This window comes from Bos grunniens, chromosome 15 (assembly GCF_055505025.1).
Source record: "Bos grunniens cultivar Pamir isolate PY7600 chromosome 15, Bosgru_T2T1.0, whole genome shotgun sequence".
NCBI classification, from domain to species: domain Eukaryota; kingdom Metazoa; phylum Chordata; class Mammalia; order Artiodactyla; family Bovidae; genus Bos; species Bos grunniens.
The window spans coordinates 63,340,801-63,359,267 of record NC_141179.1 but is presented as its reverse complement, the minus strand read 5'-3'; the positions used below and the strand labels follow the sequence as shown (position 1 = coordinate 63,359,267).

At 44.9% G+C, this 18,467-nt stretch overlaps 1 long non-coding RNA gene across 1 annotated transcript; it reads left to right on the top strand.

The window, feature by feature from the left end:
- Positions 1-2,339: 2,339 nt before the first annotated feature.
- Positions 2,340-16,497, top strand: LOC147358371 (uncharacterized). The gene is made up of 3 exons (XR_015142209.1): positions 2,340-2,580; positions 12,011-12,081; positions 14,919-16,497. It is a non-coding gene; the product is annotated as an uncharacterized LOC147358371 (long non-coding RNA).
- Positions 16,498-18,467: the final 1,970 nt, after the last annotated feature.

Below are 18,467 nucleotides of genomic sequence, written 5' to 3'. Positions count from 1 at the left end.
GCTCCCTGCCCCCATCCACCCTGGATCACCATGCTAAGTCTCATCAGTCATGTCCGACTCTGTGTGACCCCGTGGACTATAGTTTGTAAGGCTCCTCTGTCCATGGGATTCTCCAGGCAAGAATACTGGAGTGGGTTGCCATGCCCTCCTCCAGGGGATCTCCCTGACACAGGGATTGAACCCGGCTCTCCTGCATTGAAGGCAGATTATTTACCGTGTGAGCCATCAGGGAAGCTATTTAGGCAGCAAATGTGGGAGTCAAATCCAGGTAGATTCTCTCCAGACCACATCTGACCACACAGCTCTCCTGCTGGAGGACTAGCAAGCCCAAACCAGTATTTCCATCCAATAAGGCCAGAACTTGCCTTACAGACACGGCAATTCACATGAAGCTGTTAGATTGCCTGCAGTATTTTTGGCGGTGACACCAGAGGGAAGAGAGTTCCTCTTTTTGTAAAAGTGAATTTAACCAGCTCAGCCCTCTTTGCGGCCATGCTACATCTCTGTCATTTTTTATAGAATGTCCTTATGTAGAGAAAATATTGGTTTGCTTTACCATGTGTAGCTCATCGTTGGACTTGGGACCTATTAATAAATTTGAAATATCTGATGAAGGGCTAAAGAGGGGAAGGAAAGGAAGGCTGTTAAGGAGAAGTAACAATAAATACCCAGGGAACTGCATTTTCTTCTCAGCCACATCTTGACTCTCAGTTGAGGTCAGTGGACTCTGGTCTCATGGGGGCCTTAGTGCTCCTGGGTACCTGTGCTGCACAGAGGTATCTGTGGTCTATTCACTGCTAGGCCAGCCTGGAAACTCCTTTGTCAGATACTTTTCTTACCTTTCTCTGTGTTTGCAAGCCAGAGAACAGAGTGAAGAGTGAACAGACGGGGTGCAGTCTAATTGATATAAAGATTCTGGTTTTAGAGGAAGAGAGAACAGGAGAACAATTCACACCTAACATTGATCGCAAATCTACAGTTGTGACATGTTATATATTAATCTTTGTTATTCCATCTCACAGCTGAGGGAACTAAGGCCCAGAAAGGTGAAGTAACTTGTTTAAACTACAGCCTCTAGTAAGCAGGAAAGCAAGAACTTGAACCCAAGTCTGTCTGGCTCAAGGCATGCCCTATGTGCTTGATTTCAGAAGGCCCTAGGTCTCCTCTTCTTGTCCCATCTGTTCTTTAGTGTAGAGGTCAGGTGCCTGGGCTCTGGAGACAGAGTACAGGGGTTCCATCCCTGGTTCTGCCACCTCCAGTTCTGTTACCTTGTGTAGACAGAGTATCACTACAGGTCACCATCACTGTAGTCAATGTGGGAATGCGTCTAGGGGAGGTAGGGCCTCAGCTTGATTGACACGGGAAGACCTGTTGGGATTTGGTTAAAGAAAGAGCTCAAATGCAAGATACTGCCGTGGAAGGGGAGGAGAATCGGCAAAGATGCTGAAGGTGGGAAACTCACACTGAAATTCACATGGAAGTGCCTACCGTACTGGGCATTCGATGGTGTCTCTTCATTCATCCACTTGCTCAGTGAGTGTTTCCGGTTGCCACTGGAAACCCCTGGTGGCAAGTCACAGACAGACTTTTCTCAGACTGAACTAAGCATCGCGTTTTCCTGTTAGTAGCTCAAGGGTTGGATTATTGGCTCAGGTAGCCAGGCATCCAGCAGTAGAGTGGGATTCACAGTTCTTTTAGGAGGAGGATTAAGCAGTCTAGAATGACAGGGAAGCAAACCGAGACGAAGGTGGGAACTTGAAGAAGAGAGCTCAAGAGTGAACCAAGAACTTAAAACTGCAGAAGACAATGAGTAAGTGGAAGGCCTATTTTGCAAAAGTCCTGTTGTGGTTTGTTTTTGCTGGTCGCTTCTCACCTGACTGGAGAGCTAAGGAGTTCATCCCCGATTGTCCACTGTCTTTGGGCTCCATCTGTCTGTAGAGAGCATACTGTGGCTTTGCTCTTAGGGTAGACGTGGCAATGTGACAAAGCCCATGGCTTCTCCAGTGATGCCTGCTCTAGGAGAACACCTCTCTCTAGCTCTGGGGCTCAGGGTTGGGGGCCCGTGGTAATGGAGTTCACATGAGGCCAGTGAAGCATGAGCAGAGGTAATGTGGTCACCTCTGGGTGGAGCTCTGAGAGTTGGTGTGGGGCTTGCCATACTAGCATTTCCTCTCTGCCACCAGGACTGGCAGTTTTCCAACTGCTGTGTTCCTGAGTGAAGCTGACATGGGGCAGAGCTTCAGCTGGCCCAAAGTGGACATGTGATGTGGATCAGAAATAACTCTGTTTTTATCTGCCACTCCTGGGTTGTTGCTGCAGCATAAGCTACCAGTCCTAATACAAGGCATATTTGTTACTGCGCATCTAAGCCACACTCTCCAGCAGTCATATCAGAGATGGATGGACATCTCCACCTGCCTCACTTTTTTTCCCTTTCCTCAAACTCTGATGGGATAGAAGCTCTTATTTCACCTCCCTTACACTCTGATAATGTCCAGTTTGCAGATCTCCAGGTGATAACGAATCCTGCACCTCAGTCTACAAAAAGGAAGTTTGCAAGCATTGGTAGAAAATGTATTGGTGAGTTCTGATGTTGTGAAGTGAGTGGAAGATTATTTAGATAAACGGATTAATCTGATTGAAATGGTTCCCAGAAGTAAATGTCAATGAACCAGACGTGGTAATTTCTTGCTCATGAAGTAGTGTTAGTATGCATGTGATTTGAAGTTTATGTTAAAACACAAGCACAAGATTGCCTCTTGAGCTATGGATGGTATAAATGGGATGGGGCCACCATGAATGAGAACTGTTTGTGTCAGATATGGTTAGGTTAAGCAGGGTGATGAGTGAGAGTGGAGGTTCCTAGAATGTGGTGGTGAATCACAAACAATACGCCAAGGCCAGAAATATATATCTTTTGTATAGAAATTAACACGAAGCTATCTGTAAACATCTAAGCACATTCCGAATGTGCTGGAGGTTTTGCTTCAGTGCTTCAGAATAACAAGTGTTGCCTTCAGAGGGAACAGTTGTCCTCTTAAAATGTGTGTATGGGATCTGAGAGAGTTACGCAGTCATGCACACGTTTCCCAAATTGGATTGCTGTTAAAATGTCTGCTCAAAGAAGGGTTCTGTGGTTCAAAAACAAAACAAACAAACAAGCAAAAATCAAGGAAATATGGAGTTAAAGAAGTTTCTTTACTGCAGAACTTCTCAAAGGCTCTAATACATTAATGTTGGTTGTGATTCTCCAAAAGTAGGCAGTAATTACGGCTTCTGAACTTTTCTGACTGTGGAACTCACAGCTAGATTAAGAGATGGACAGAGGGGTGGAAGGATAGAAGGACGAAGGGATGAATATGGGTATAGGTATATAAACATATTTCTCATTCACACTGCTATTTGTAAATAAAGAAGAATACTAAATGAACCTGTAAGTATACCTTTGACTGGATAAAGAGACCTCCTTTGATATGAGTTCTTAACAATGAAAATAAAATCAGCTAATTCGATTAGGATGCTTTTGAGTACAGGAAACAGACTTTTCTTTAAAGAGGACTTAATATCGGTTTTTTGCTTCCCCGATGGCTCAGCGGGTAAAGAATCACCCGGCATTGCAGGAAACACAGAAGACAGGAGATGCATGTTCAGTACCTTGGTTGGGAAGATTCCCCCAGAGTAGTAAGTGGCAACTCACTTCAGCATTCTTGCCTGAAAACTCCCATGGACAGAGGAGGCTGGCAGGCTACATTCCAAAGGGTTACAAAGAGCCAGACATGACTGAGCGACTAAGCGCTTACCCAAACAATAAGAATGTCTGTTATGTCACATAAGAAATCTGGAGGCAGGGTGATTTCTGGATGGTTAATTCAGCAGCTCTACAGTATTCTCATGAATTCTGAATTCTTGTGTTTTGTTTCTTTCTGCTCTGCTTTGCTTAGCACAAAGGCCATGTCTCACTCCTGATGGCTAGACGTTACCAAAGTTTCTGGCACTGGGCAAGTGCAACTCTACCCAGAGCTGGAGGAAAACATTTCCCCTTGGGTGGCTCCTTTTCTAGGAAAGAAATGTTTCCTTGTAGTCCCTGGTAAACTCTGCTTTAGGTTCACAAGGCAGGGTCTGCGTTGTTCACCTGTGCTCTGAATGTACTGGGAGCTGGTAAGGTGAGGGTTTGGCATTTTGAGTCTCCACTGGGAGAGGTGGGTCCTCCTAGCAAGGGAACATGAAGGGGGGGGTCTCTTTGCTGAGACGTGGAGGGAGGGATCTCAGCAAACTTGGTAGACAGGCAACCAGGAGTGTTTATCATACAATTGTGTGATCTAAGTTCTTAGTCTGGGTTCTTCAGAGAAACAAAATGATGATACTGTACACACACAAGGGCACACACATACCTGGGCACACACACATACACAGCTACACATACACACACACACGTGTGTGTGTGTGTGTATATATATATATATATATATATACACACACATTTTGGGCTTCCCTGTAACTCAGCTGGTAAAGAATCTGCCTACAATGCAGGAGACCTGGATTTGATCCCTGGGTTGGGAAGATCCCCTGGAGAAGGGAAAGGCTACCCACTCCAGTATTCTGGCCTGGAGAATTCTATGGGCTGTATAGTCCATGGGGTCACAAAGAGTTGGACACGAGTGAGCAACTTTCACATATATATGTTTGAAATGTGTATGTAAACACATGGGAGAATCCCATGGACAGAGTAGCCTGGCAGGTTACAGTCCACAGTTTCACAATACTGAGTTCAAGTTGTACATGCAAAGAGATTTAGTATAAGGAATTGGTTCACATGATTACAGAGGCTAGAAGTCTGAAGCCCTGCAGTTGGCAGTTTCATTGACTCTCTCTTATATGCTGCCAGAGCCTCTGTTCCCTACAGATGTTGAGTCAAGGACTCCCAGGAGGTATCACACATAGACTCAGAAATTTGTCGTCTTTAAATTGCTGCACAGCCATGGTCATTCTCTCCTACCCTGGCCCTTTGCAGATGTCAGTTACGTGCACATTCACTTGAGGTAAGGATATTGATATCCATGCCAGGAGTATGTCTCTACTGCTCCCAGGATGGCACCCTCAAGGATTCAAGAGCTGGGTTGTAAGCAGAAGTGAGCAAAGATCCCTTCAAGTTACATAGAATCTTCCATGAAAACGACTCCTCCAGCTTCTTCTGCAGCCCTTCTCCCCATAGCCTACTCATTGATTTAACAAACATTTAATGAGCATCTACTATATTCTAGCTGAACAGTGGCTCACAGATGGTTGGCAGCTGGGCTGAACCAAAGGTGCCTATTGTGTTGGCATTGGGATACTGGAGAGCCGGGCAGATTCTGCCTCTTCCTCAGACCCAAGTGCCCAGAGGCCACAGTGCTTGCTCTCCTGAAGCCTTGGCAGCTAAAAGGATGAGGGCAGGAGGACACATAAGGATTATGCAATGATGATCTTTGACAGTAAGAACCATTGGATCTTCATTGGATCCTCTGCTGGCTTCTGGCTAGTATGTTATTTTGAAACAGAAATAGATTAAAACAAATAGAGCTTTTCCCCCTTTTCTTATCTGCCCTCTTCTGAGATTTTCTATCCATGCCTGAGCCTAAAAACACCAGAGTATGGGGAGCTGATAAGCTCTTTCTACCCAAAGAGGACTATGTATTTTAAAGGAAAACAAGGTCCCTGTAATGGTCAACATAGCCAGGGATGGCACAACTTAAGTTAGTTGGGTTCTAAATTTACTGAGCAGAGTAAAGATCACTGGCCATTAAACTAACCCTAACAAAGGCCCGTCTAGTCAAGGCTATGGTTTTTCCAGTGGTCATGTATGGATGTGAGAGTTGGACTGTGAAGAAAGCTGAGCACCAAAGAATTGATGCTTTTGAACTGTGGTGTTGGAGAAGACTCTTGAGAGTCCCTTGGACTGCAAGGAGATCTAACCAGTCCATTCTAAAGGGGATCGGTCCTGGGTGTTCTTTGGAAGGAATGATGCTAAAGCTGAAACTCCAGTACTTTGGCCACCTCATGTGAAGAGTTGACTCATTGGAAAAGACCCCGATGCTGGGAGGAATTGGGGTCAGGAAGAGAAGGGAATGACAGAGGATGAGATGGCTGGATGGCATCACTAACTCGATGGATGTGAGTCTGAGTGAACTCCAGGAGTTGGTGATGGACAGGGTGGCCTGGCGTGCTGCAATTCATGGGGTTGCAAAGAGTTGGACACGACTGAGCGACTGAACTGAACTGAACTGAGCTGAGAATTCAAAATCCCATAGGTATGGTTTTGTGGATCCCAAGCTACAACTTAATATGTCCAACACAACAGTTTTTCTGTGAACATCGGAACAGTTTGCTATTTCTATACTGGCGCACCAGATGAGATACTCGGCTTCTGTTTAGGAATCATAATAAATGCAAAGTAGCTCTGCTTTTTGTTCTTTATTTTAGCTAAGTGTGAGCAGTTTGCATATATTTAAATAAGTGTGTCAATGATGTGAACTCGCTGTAATGTCTACTGATGAATAATATGTCAGTTATTTTGTTGTGTAACATTTAAAAAATAATTCAAAATCTTTCCTATTTCCCACCCCACCCCCAAGTTTTTACTTTCAAAAATTTCAAACCTAGAGAACAGTTAGAAAGTAATATAATGATAATGCATACTCACAGATCCTTCACCTAGATTCATCAGTTGGTGGTATTTTGCCACATTAATGTTATCTCTCTCCCTAATACACACACATGCACACATACACACACACAGTGGACTCACTACAATAGGCTTTCATAGAGGGAATAAACTCTTGTAACAGGCACTAAGGTAAACTGAACATCAGCATCCTGGAATTCTTTCTTGGGTGCCCTTCTTGACATCACTCCCTGAGGGAAATCACTGTCCTGGCTCCTAATACTTAAATGGGTTTTGTCTTCCAACTTTATGGAAATAGAATCATGTTTTACATATCCTTCTTGAACTTAGCTTCTCTTATTCAACACTGAGATTCATCCAAGTTGTGTGCGGTAGTCTTTTCTGTTTAGCCCCTCCTTGTGGCTGTTGCTGTTCAGGGCGCTAACTTTTTTGAAGAGTGCCCTGTGATCTGGACTTACTTGGTCCTTTTCTCTGAATTAGACTCAGCTTAAACATTTTGGCGGGCTTCCCTTGTGGCTCAGCTGGTAAAGAATCCACCTGCAATGTGGGAGACCTGGGTTCAATCCCTAGGTTGGGAAGATCCCCTGGAGAAGGGAAAGGCTACCCACTCCAGTATTCTGCCCTGGAGAATACTGTATTTGTGACATGGGGTCACAAAGAGTTGGACACAACTGAGCGACTTTCACTTTCTTAAATATGTTGGAGCACACAACAAAGGGGAGGTTGTGTGCTTCCCATCGCATCTCACAAGAAGGCATGTAGTGTCATTGTGTCCCTTGATCGCTGAGTGATGCTAAGCTTGATGGCTTCGTTAAGCAGCTCTCTGGCAGGTCTCTCCACTGTGAAGATACCTTCCCTTTGGTAATTAACGAGAAGTCTTTGGGAAGATACCCTGAGATCATGTAAACGTCCTGATGACCAACCAACATTTTGTTGTTGTTGTTGTTTAGTCACTAAGTCCTGTCCGACTCTTTTGCAACCCCGTGGACTATGGCCCGCCAGGCTTCTCTGTCCATGGGACTCTCCAGACAAGAATATTGGAGTGGGTTGCCGTTTCTTCTCCATGGGATCTTCCCGATCCAGGAATTGAACAGTGCATCTCCTGCATTGGCAGGGGGATTCTCTACCATTGAACTACCAGGGAAGCCCAATCAGTATTTTATTTAATGGTTTTAGCATTTGTGGATGATCCCTGCTTGAGTCAATTATTTCACTGAAGTTGAAATTCTCTTATAAGGAAATTCTCTTATAAAATTAAAACACTCAAGTATGTTTACTCTTCCAATCCCCCAACTCTTGCAGAGGTACAAGATGAACATGCAGGTTATTCTCTTTCTCCTCTGAGTTTCACTTTCTGCCGTAACTGTCCTATTTTGTCACCCTGGGAGGCTGACCCTGAACCCTGCACCACCTCAATTCCCTTGCAACTGGGTTTCTGGTTGGGTGTGCCCATGGGAGCATGTTACTGGCAAGTCATCCAAGGGCAGGGGAAGAGAGGTCAGGGTGCCCCAACTCCCCTGCTTCTGGCAGTAGCTGTGTCCGTGATCACTGGAGGCCCCACCCCGCGCTCTCCACAGTGCAGCTAGCTTCCTCCTCTTCAGGTCTGGGTGCTTCAATATTTCTTGTTTGTATACAGTGAACACTGTCCATGAGTCCTTTAGTTAAAAATCTCCTTAATTAAACCATCTGAGAAATCCTACTTCCTGCCAAGACTCTGATTCAGTGAATTTCACTTCAGATCCCCAGTTCTGATCTGAATGATAGAGTTTTAATTTTGTTTCTGTCAATTGGCATCACTTGACAAGGCTGCATCTGTCAGAGGAGTAAAGACAAACTTCAGGGAGAAACAAAGAAAAAAAGGAAGAGCCGACAGTTCCAGCAGGGGAGGTCTTGGATCCTGACTTTCCTGAGCTTGGATCCATGCATTTTTTCCCCGAAGTTGGAGTCCATGAACCAATAAGTTCACTTTTTTAATTTATGTCCATTTAAATTGAGTTTGTGTCATTGCATCCCAAGAGCCCTGATATTTGGGGACAGCACAAGGAGTCAGCAGTTTGCAGGAGCAGAGATGGGAGGTTCTAGAAACATGGCACGTTCTCTTCTATTTGTTTGAAGAGTGTAACACTGTAGCTCTTTACTCCTGTCTTGATTGCCTCTAGGTGCTTAAATAAAATATTAAATGACTTCCTATCTTCCATCTTTCTTGTGTCCATTTCCTTGAAAGCAACCTTTGCCTGGTTGAACTGGGGCAGGTCTTTTCTGCGTTGTTCATTGCTCACAGGGAGGACGGGCTGCAGGGAAACTGCCAGAAAGGACAGGCAGTGCCCCAGGGCTGGTAACAGTGGGCACCATGACCACCCTGAGCCTGAAGGGGCAAGGAGAGGGGCATTAGTAAAGCCTGGACACAGAGAGGGCAGTGTAGCCACTTGACAGGAGCTGTGAGCTCCAGGTGAAGGGCACAGCCAGCTCCTGACAGCTCTGAAGCGAGGAAAGTGAAATGAAAGTTGCTCAGTCGTGTCCGACTCTTTGCAACCCCATGGATTATCCAGCCCATGGAATTCTCCAGGCCAGCATACTGAAGTGGGTAGCCTTTCCCTTCTTCAGGGGATCTTCCCAACCCAGGAAGTAAACCAGGGTCTCCTGCACTGCAGGCAGATTCTTTACCAACTGAGCTATCAGAGAAGCCCAAAGTGAGGAAACTAGAAGAATAACCACTCCAGCCCCACGTGCCTCTCTCCCTCCAATTTCCTGCCACTGGAGCAAATTTCCCCAAAAAATATCTTGAGGTTGAAAGAATACTGGCTTTTTAACTGGAACACTGGGTTCAAATCCTCCACCATAAATGCTCTTCTTTTCCGCGACCTTACTTCTTCTGAGTATCAGTTTCTTCACTATACGATGGAGCGCAAATACCCACTTATAGACTTAGATGAAGACCAATGCATATGAGATAAACGTACAAGAAATTGTTTTCTAATGCACAGCCGCATTCTGCTAATGTAAGGAATTATAATGATGAACCCAGCAAAGAGTGTTCTGTGGCAAACACTTTTCTCGTGATCTTCCTTTCTGCTCTCTTGTTGACTCAGTACTCATCAACAGATGACTCCATTTTAACCTAAGTGTCCTTTGCCCAAGCTAATTGCTAATTTAGACTTAAATTGTGCCCAACTCATGATTAGAATTCAAACCTTGGAACTCCATTAGGGATGCATAATGCTACATTTTCCTTCACTGAAATTAATCAGCTGCAAATGATTAAATTACTATATATAGTGTGAAACACAACAAAGCTGTAATTTTTATATAAATTCCAGAATGTTACATTATTTCCCTTCAGCACTGACATCAGAATAATTCCTCCACAATCATTGCTTTGTCTTCTATAAAAATAAAACTGTAAAAACCCATTGCTTTTCAAGCGTACCAGAGTCTGCATTCAACATTTAATATGATTAATGTTTACTGTATTTGTTGTGGGGTTGTCTGCTAATTGTGGCGTTAAGCCGCACCCCCTTCATCATCTTTGGGGGCTGAGGGATGTTGGTTCAGAACCACTGTTAGAAAAAGTATCAATTAAAATTCAGCTTCGTTGAGCACATGAATCTTTTTTGTTGTTTGTTGTGGTGCCCGGCCTATCTGGGGGCAACACTCTGCTTCTCTCCCCCTCTCCTCACTGCAGGAAGAGATTGAGATTCTAGGCAACTTCTCAGTGAGGATATAGCCTGTGGAAAAGCCCCAGGCTTGCTCAACAGGCATGTGGGTACTGGGGTATCTAGCATGAAATCCCAACTGAGTGCTTCCCTGGCAAAACCCTCCACCACTGGAATGAGACCAGTGATTAAGGAAGGTCTGGATGTAGGTGAGTCAAGCGAGGCATATCCAGGGGCTAAAGCTGAGACAGCCACCATTGTGCATACATGACCAGGTGGGGAGCCACTTCACAGCCACCTCCCTCTTAAGGACCTCACCTCCTTACATACTGCTCCCCAGGAACTTCACTCGCATCCCACTCTGATTAAGAGGACCCACTTGAGAGTCAGGAAACCTGAATGGCGACCCCGTGTGCCCCGGATGGCCTATTGCCATCATAGACCTCAGATTCATCTCTTAACCTCTCTGGGTCTTTGCTTTTTTATCTAGAAAGTGGCAATGATCGTCTCTGCTAGAAAGATTTAGGACTGAGGCAGCGCTTTGTCAACTGAAGGATGCCCTCCAGGCGAGGGGATCATGGTTAGAGTAGCCAGTCATTCTCTGGCTAGCTTCCCCATCAGAGCAAGTCCACTGGTTCCCATCTCCAAACCCCTGCAGCGTTTTTGAGGGGCAGCCCTGGACAAAGTCTTGAAAAGGCAGCTGGCCAACAACTCTCAGCCCCTAGATGACCTCAAAGCCCAGGGAAGGGGTCTCCCATGGCTGCTGCCACCCACAGCACCTTCCAGATAGTGAGGCTCCATCCTTCTCTGGCTCTGAGGACCAGCTGTGCCAACCTGGGGCCATGGCAGAGGTACAGTGATCTCTTCTCTCGCCCTCCCGCATTCCTGTCAATTCCAAGGGACAACTGCCTTGCTCTCCCAGGCTATCTCAAAGAATATGTGGACAAATTTCTCTTGGTAGCCTTGCTTACTCCAGAGCCCATGCACACGACCAGGAAGGCTGACTTCAAAGTCTTCTCTCTCATGAGCTTGGTCCTTCCTCTCATCTCCCTTACCTCTGTTGAAACTTACCCCCAGATACACGATCACTCCTTTCCACCCAGCACTTGAGTTCCACATTTGGTCTCACTGAGTACTGACTGGGTGACTCTCTGATTTGGGGGTACACAGAACCAGTCATGCTTCTCACCCCAAGAGCTCACCACGCACAGAGTAGTCCCTCATGATCCCTGTGACTCACCAAGCCCGTCTCAGAAGCTCCTCTCTGCATTTGTGGGCTTTCCTTTGATCCTTCCTCCTGGACTGTCAGCATCTAGAAGATAGGGCTTTGGAATATTTTAGCCTCCATCCGCTGTAGAAGAGTAAGAACCAACCCTCTACCTTTTTGTCATTGATTTGTCCTTCCAGAATTGGGGAGAGATTTCTTCTGAATCAATTTATTTATTCTCCACTGATCTATTTTGCCAAAGAAGACATCTCTGTAAACAGGTTGTTCAGTCTGGCCAGTGAACTGATGCACATTTTGTTGCCCAGTCATGTCCGACTCTTTGCAACCCCATGGACTGTAGCCCACTGGGCTCCTCTGTCCATGAGATTTTTCAGGCAAGAATACTGGAGTGGGTTGCCATTTCCTCCTCCAGGGGATCTTCCCCATCCAGGGATTAAACATGCATCTCTTGTGTCTCCTGAATTGCAGGCGGATTCTGTACCCACTGAGCCAGCAGGGAAGCCTAATGGACAGATGGATGCCACATGAAAGCCAGCCAGGTGAGGGTGTGACTGAACTTTACACTTTGACCTAGAATGGATACTCAGTCAGGGTGCACCAGCCTGTCCACATAGGTTAACATGCTGAAATACTTCTGCAGTTGATCAATAGCCACTGCCAAGCATCTGCATCTATTCTGCCCAGCATCCACTGGGTCCCCTGGGTTTCCCACAGTCCAACAGAAGGGGCCTGGCCCCCCAGGGGTTATCTCGGCCTCTGCTCCAGCACTGCGGCCTCTGTATTTTTTCCCCATGGGCTGGTACTCCTGCCATGTGGGTTGTTAATTAGTCTGAAGATCATCTGAAACACTCCCAGCTAACTTATCACACAGCTGTCCCCTAGACAGCCACTTGGAAACTTGTGACAAGAAAAGCATTGAGTTCTACTTTGAAACATACTAAATGTCTTAAATTATTTCATGACAAAAATATTGTCCCTGGACCCAACTGCCTCTGATGAACTTTCCCCTGGGTGAAGGAGCTCCAGTTTAGCAATTTCAAACTGCCCCTTTATTCTGATGCTTTCAGAAGATAATAATAGTCAACATGTACATGGTACCACTCAGTGCTTGGCACGGTGCTAAGTGCTCTGCAGGCAGAATCTCCCTGAATCCCCTCTGCAGCACTGTGATGTGTGGGTAGCTTTATTATCATTTAACAGGTGGAGCCTAAGATTCACAGAACTTAAGTAATTTGTTCAAAGTATCACACAAGAAAGTGGCAGGGCTGGGGCTCAAACCCAGGCTGAGTGACTTCAAACTCTTAAACCTGACGCTAAATTATTTGGTATATAGTCTCATTAGTTATCTAAGTTAGTTATCTTCTTCTTGTTATATGATCTTCTCTATTCTAGTACCCTTAGGAATGTGTGTGTGTGTGTGTGTGTGTGTGTGTGTGTGTATGTAAGAAAGAGAGAGAGAGAAAGAACAAGAGAGAAGAGGAATGGACATCTGTGTGGTGATCTTGTATAAGAAGGAAAGTGAAAGCGTATGTTAGTCTCTCAGTCACGTCTGACTCTTCCACAACCCCACAGACTGTAGCCCACCAGGCTCCTCTGTCCGTAGGATTTCCCAGGCAAGAGTACTGGAGAGGGTTGCCATGCCCTTTCCCAGGGAATCTTCCTGACCCAGGGATCAAACCTGGGTCTCCCGCATTGTGGGCAGATTCTTTACCCTCTGAGCCGCCAGGGAAGCCCCTGTTGCATATATACAGACAGTTATTACCACGTCCCTGTTCCTCATCATTTTATGTGGTTCCTTCCAATTGCCTGGGTTGTCTGAGATTGAAAGCAACTCTATGCCAAGGGCTTTGATTTACTCACTCAGAACCCAGATGGTGCCACAGGAAAGCCAGTTGTCTGTGAAGACATCTGGACCACAATAGGGCTGAAGACTCAGTAAATGAAAACTTCTGGAACCAGGCTGGAGAAACCCACTTAGCTTCTCTCTGCAAAGATGAGCTGAGATGGTCTTTTCCCTCCTTTCCTTCTTTTTCTCCAAGTCAACACCAAGAAGGACACTGAAGGCTTATTGAAGAGCTATGAGAAACAGCAGCGAGGACCCAGAACATTCCATATCTCCAGACTGTGCATCTTTGTGGGTCTGGGTGGAATAGGGACCACCTTGTGGACTCTGATGGCTTTTATTGACATCCTGAATTCCCTTCAGAGTAGTTTTCTTGGGGGCAGTCAATTTAAGATGTAAAACCAAAGTGGAAAAGACAAGTGGAGCTGGTTCTTCTGAGGGCTCTTCCCCTTCTGGACGAGGCAAAGGTCATGCCTCAGCTGTGACCCATTCATTCCCTGGGGGTGTCCAAGCCTGGAGGGACTCTGTCCCATTCAGTCCCTGGAAGCTGGTTAGCCAGGCTGCCAGGCTCCCTGCCTTCCCTCCCCCATGACTGACATTGGTCCAGAATGTCCATTACCTTTGTGAACAAGGTTTGCTGTTCATTAAAAATTGCCTTTCCTGTGAACAAGAAAATTACTTGCTTTCCCCCCCCCCCCCACCCTTTAGCTGACAGTCTCACTTCTCATTAGGATTGGACGAGCTGCAAACCCAATCTAATCCAGAAATGCCCAATAAGACTAATTTGAATTTTGTCCCAGGCCAAATGATGGGGAGGAAGTAACTGGAGAGAGGAACAGAAACCTCATCTCATTGCATTTCTAATTATGTTGTTTCTCCCAGTGTGGGAAGAACGGAACCCTGGGCCAGGCAGCCCCTGGGTCTGGGTGGTTTCATCCAGAGATTAAGTTCATCTGGAGTGAAACTCATATAGAGCCTCGCGTTGCCATTGCGCCACCTGCTGGAAGTTTGGAAAAAGAATCTGAAACTCAGGGCTTGGTTGTAACTGGTAACTTCACAGTCTTAATGATTGTACTACTTCTCATTTTGTCTTATTACACAAGTTACACAGGTTTTTTTGGAAGACAATTTAGGAAGTTCATATAATTAAAACAAAACATGTCACTCACAATCCTGTCACCTAGAGATTACCAGTGTTCATATTTTGTTAGCTTTCCTTCCATCCTTCCAGTCTTTTTTCTATTCAGGTAATAATATGTAATGTGTAATAATATGTAAATTCATATACACTGTCTCATTCAATACACGTTATTCTGTAGCCTAATTTACAGGCTTAACATTATGTATTAAATCTTTTTGCATGTCATTAATTATAATGTGCAACCTGACTTTTGCTGAGCAGTTTTTAAATATCTCTTTATCATAATTCTATTAATTACAGTTGTCTATGCTTTGAGTTTTTACTAAATCTTTTCCCCCTCCCTTTTCTCCCCTTCTTTCTTTCTCCTTCATCCTTTCTTTCCTTCCTTCCAGCTTTTCATCTTTACTTTTGTTTTCCCTCTAGTAGAAAACTTTTTCCACAGCAGATGCTGTTTGGGGCAATTCCTAGCAGTATCTCTGGCCTCCCTAACCCCTTCATATGAGGGGCTCTAGAGTGTGTGGATCACAATAAACTGTGGAAAATTCTGAAAGAGATGGGAATACCAGACCACCTGACCTGCCTCTTGAGAAACCTGTATGCAGGTCAGGAAGCAACAGTTAGAACTGGACATGGAACAACAGACTGGTTCCAAATAGGAAAAGGAGCACGTCAAGGCTGTATATTGTCACCCTGCTTAAATAACTTATCTGCAGAGTACATCATGAGAAATGCTGGGCTGGAGGAAGCACAAGCTGGAACCAAGATTGCCGAGAGAAACATCAGTAACTTCAGATATGCATATGACACTACCCTTATGGCAGAAAGTGAAGAACTAAAGAGCCTCTTGATGAAAGCGAAAGAGGAGAGTGAAAAAGTTGACTTAAAGCTAAACATTCAGAAAACTAAGATCATGGCATCTGGTTCCATCACTTCATGGGAAATAGATGGGGAAACAGTGGAAACAGCGGCTGACTTTATCTTTCTGGGCTCCAAAATCACTGCAGGTGGTGATTGCAGCTATGAAATTAAAAGACGCTTACTCCTTGGAGGAAAGTTATGACCAACCTAGATAGCATATCAAAAAGCAGAGACATTACTTTGTCAACAAAGGTCCGTCTAATCAAGGCTATGGTTTTTCCAGTAGTCATGTATAGATGTGAGAGTTGGATTATAAAGAAAGCTGAGCGCCGAAGAATTGATGTTTTTGAACTGTGGTGTTGGAGAAGACTCTTGAGAGTCCCTTGGACTGCAAGGAGATCCAACCAGTCCATCCTAAAGGAGATCAGTCCTGGGTGTTCACTGGAAGGACTGATGTTGAAGCTGAAACTCCGATACTTTGGCCACCTGATGCAAAGAGCTGACTCATTGGAAAAGACCCTGATGCTGGGAAAGATTGAGGGCAGGAGGAGAAGGGGATGACAGAGGATGGGATGGTTGGATGGCATCACCGACTCAATGGACATGAGTTTGAGTGAACTCTGGGAGTTGGTGATGGACAGGGAGGCCTGGCGTGCTGCAGTTTATGGGGTCGCACAGAGTCGGACACGACTGAGCGATTGAACTGAACTGAACTGAACTGAGAGACTTTCTACTGAACCTTGGCTGTCTTCTGGGTGGGCTCTGCTGTCATGCCTTAGTAGACAAGGCCTTTAAACTCTTGAGGTGGGCAAGAAAGATGGGATCCCAACTTAGTGCCTCCTCCAGTGTCTAAAAAAACCCCAAAAGCTAAGCATTATTGATCACTTACTCTGTGCCAGCCAGGTTCCACCCTAAGAATATTACATGAATTATCCAGGTAATCATCATAAAACCCTTATGAGATAGAGTACCTCTCCTTTTTTGTTTCCATCTGCTGAACAGTTGAGGACCCCAAGCCAGAGAAAAGCAAAGGAACTTGCCCAAGGTCACCAGTTATTAGTCCCAAACCTCAATGTGCAGTGATTATCTATTAAAAGGAAGCAAACCAAAAAAGGTTTCCAGATTTTCTTTGAAAAACTGGAACATCTAGTCATGTGGATTTTGTTTCCCCCCTCCCCCAGCAATAATCAGCTCAAGCAGAGTCATGGTGCCCACTTCAGACTCGAGTAGGCTGTCCACTTGGACTATCTCCACCTTTCACATGTTCTCCCCACAACAGAGGAGGGAGGTCTACTGCCCACTACACTGTGAGATGGGCTGGCTTCACCAAACAGAACAAAGGAGCTGACAAAAGGCAACCATGGGCTCAGGGTTTTACAATTCCTGGCTTTCTCAGTCTGAGAACCAGGGTGTGTCTATGGTTTTCCTAAAACAGCCTCTTAACTCTCTCATCCATGAGTATGGGGATGGATTCTGAGGATGCTAGACCAGGAAAGGAGGAATATAATTATAGATAAGAGTGGTTGCTATGGGTATTATTACCAGAGCCACTGGAATAAATGTGCCACAGACACAAGTGATTGCCTTAGCGTGGTTTGGTTGACTGGAACCAGAAAACATCTAAGGAGAACCTATCGTGTAGCCCAGTGTAGTACTCAGTGCTCTGTGGTGACCTAAATGGGAAGGAAATACAAAAAAGAAGGGATATATATATATATATATATCCCTTCTATATATATATATATCTGATTCACTTTACTGTACAACAGAAACTAACACAACATTGTAAAGCAAGTATACTCTAATAAAATTAATTAAAAAATAGAAGATGGAAATGGAAACAAAAATAGTTACCAGTACTAAGTAAAGTTGGTATAATGTAGCACACTGGTAAATGTTTTCTGTAAAGGGACAGGCAAGTAAAACCTTTAGACTTTGCAAACCATACTGCCCTTGTTGGAATCACTCAACTCTGCTGTGGCAGCTGTAGATGATATGTAAATGAACAGGCATTGGCTGTGTTCCAATAAAACTTTATTTACAAAAACAAATGGTGGCTTTCTTTACAAAAGCAGACCATGGTTTGCTGTGCCCAATAAAGAAGAAGGGATATATAGACCTAGGAACAGGAGTGTCGGAAGGGGTTTATCCTGTGAAAGCCATGCTCTAGTTAAACTAGGTGGATTCTATTGCCCAGGGTAGATTCAATTTTCTTCAACTGAACCTTTGCCCGTACATCGTTTCTCTATTTTTCAGTGACTTTTGAAAACGGTCAAAATAACACGACACCCTGGAAACGATTTGGGATTGGGGATGGGAAAGCAGATATGGATTTTCTATACCTGAGTTATTTTCTAAGCTATGTTAGTGATTGGATTCCCAGAAGATCAGAATCCTCCTGGGGGCTACACAAGTTATTAGACTGATTGAGCCAGATGAGGCAGAATCACCCTCAGAGGACTATGCCTGTTAGCTACCAATGTCCTTCAAATGCTTCCTGCAAGGACCTGGCTGAACCATGTCATCTTAACACGGCGATTCCTAAGCACTGAGTCAGGTGAGAGGGAAGTTAAACAATGACTCAGAAGCCTGAGAAGCCTAGGCGTCTCTCATAAGTCTAGAGACTCCAGACTTGAGGGTGAGGCTCAGAAGATGAGAAAGTGGGTGAGGAGAAGACCAGTCAGAGAGAGATATCAGGCGAGGACCCTGTGTTCTACTTGATAAAACACTTGATATGTCAAGTGGTGTGTGTGGTATAGAACAGACAGGGGGAAAGACTCTTATATGCTAACTTAGGATAGGTAGGCAAAATTCTGTAAAGTTAGAAGGGAAGAAGACTTAGGAATCCAGCAATCCCCACCATTGCAGGGAACTCCCCCTCCTGTGCCTGTGGAAGACGTAGATGATTATGGCCTTCATTTCCAGTGAGCACTGATGTGGTCTCACATCCTTGTCAACACAGCACTCCAGGCAGCCTCCTGAAATCTGTCAGGGTCAAAACTTAATAACAATAACAATAATTACGGCTAATAGTTATAGAGCATCTGTTCAGTCTCAGGCACTGGCTAAGTGTAGTTTGTGCA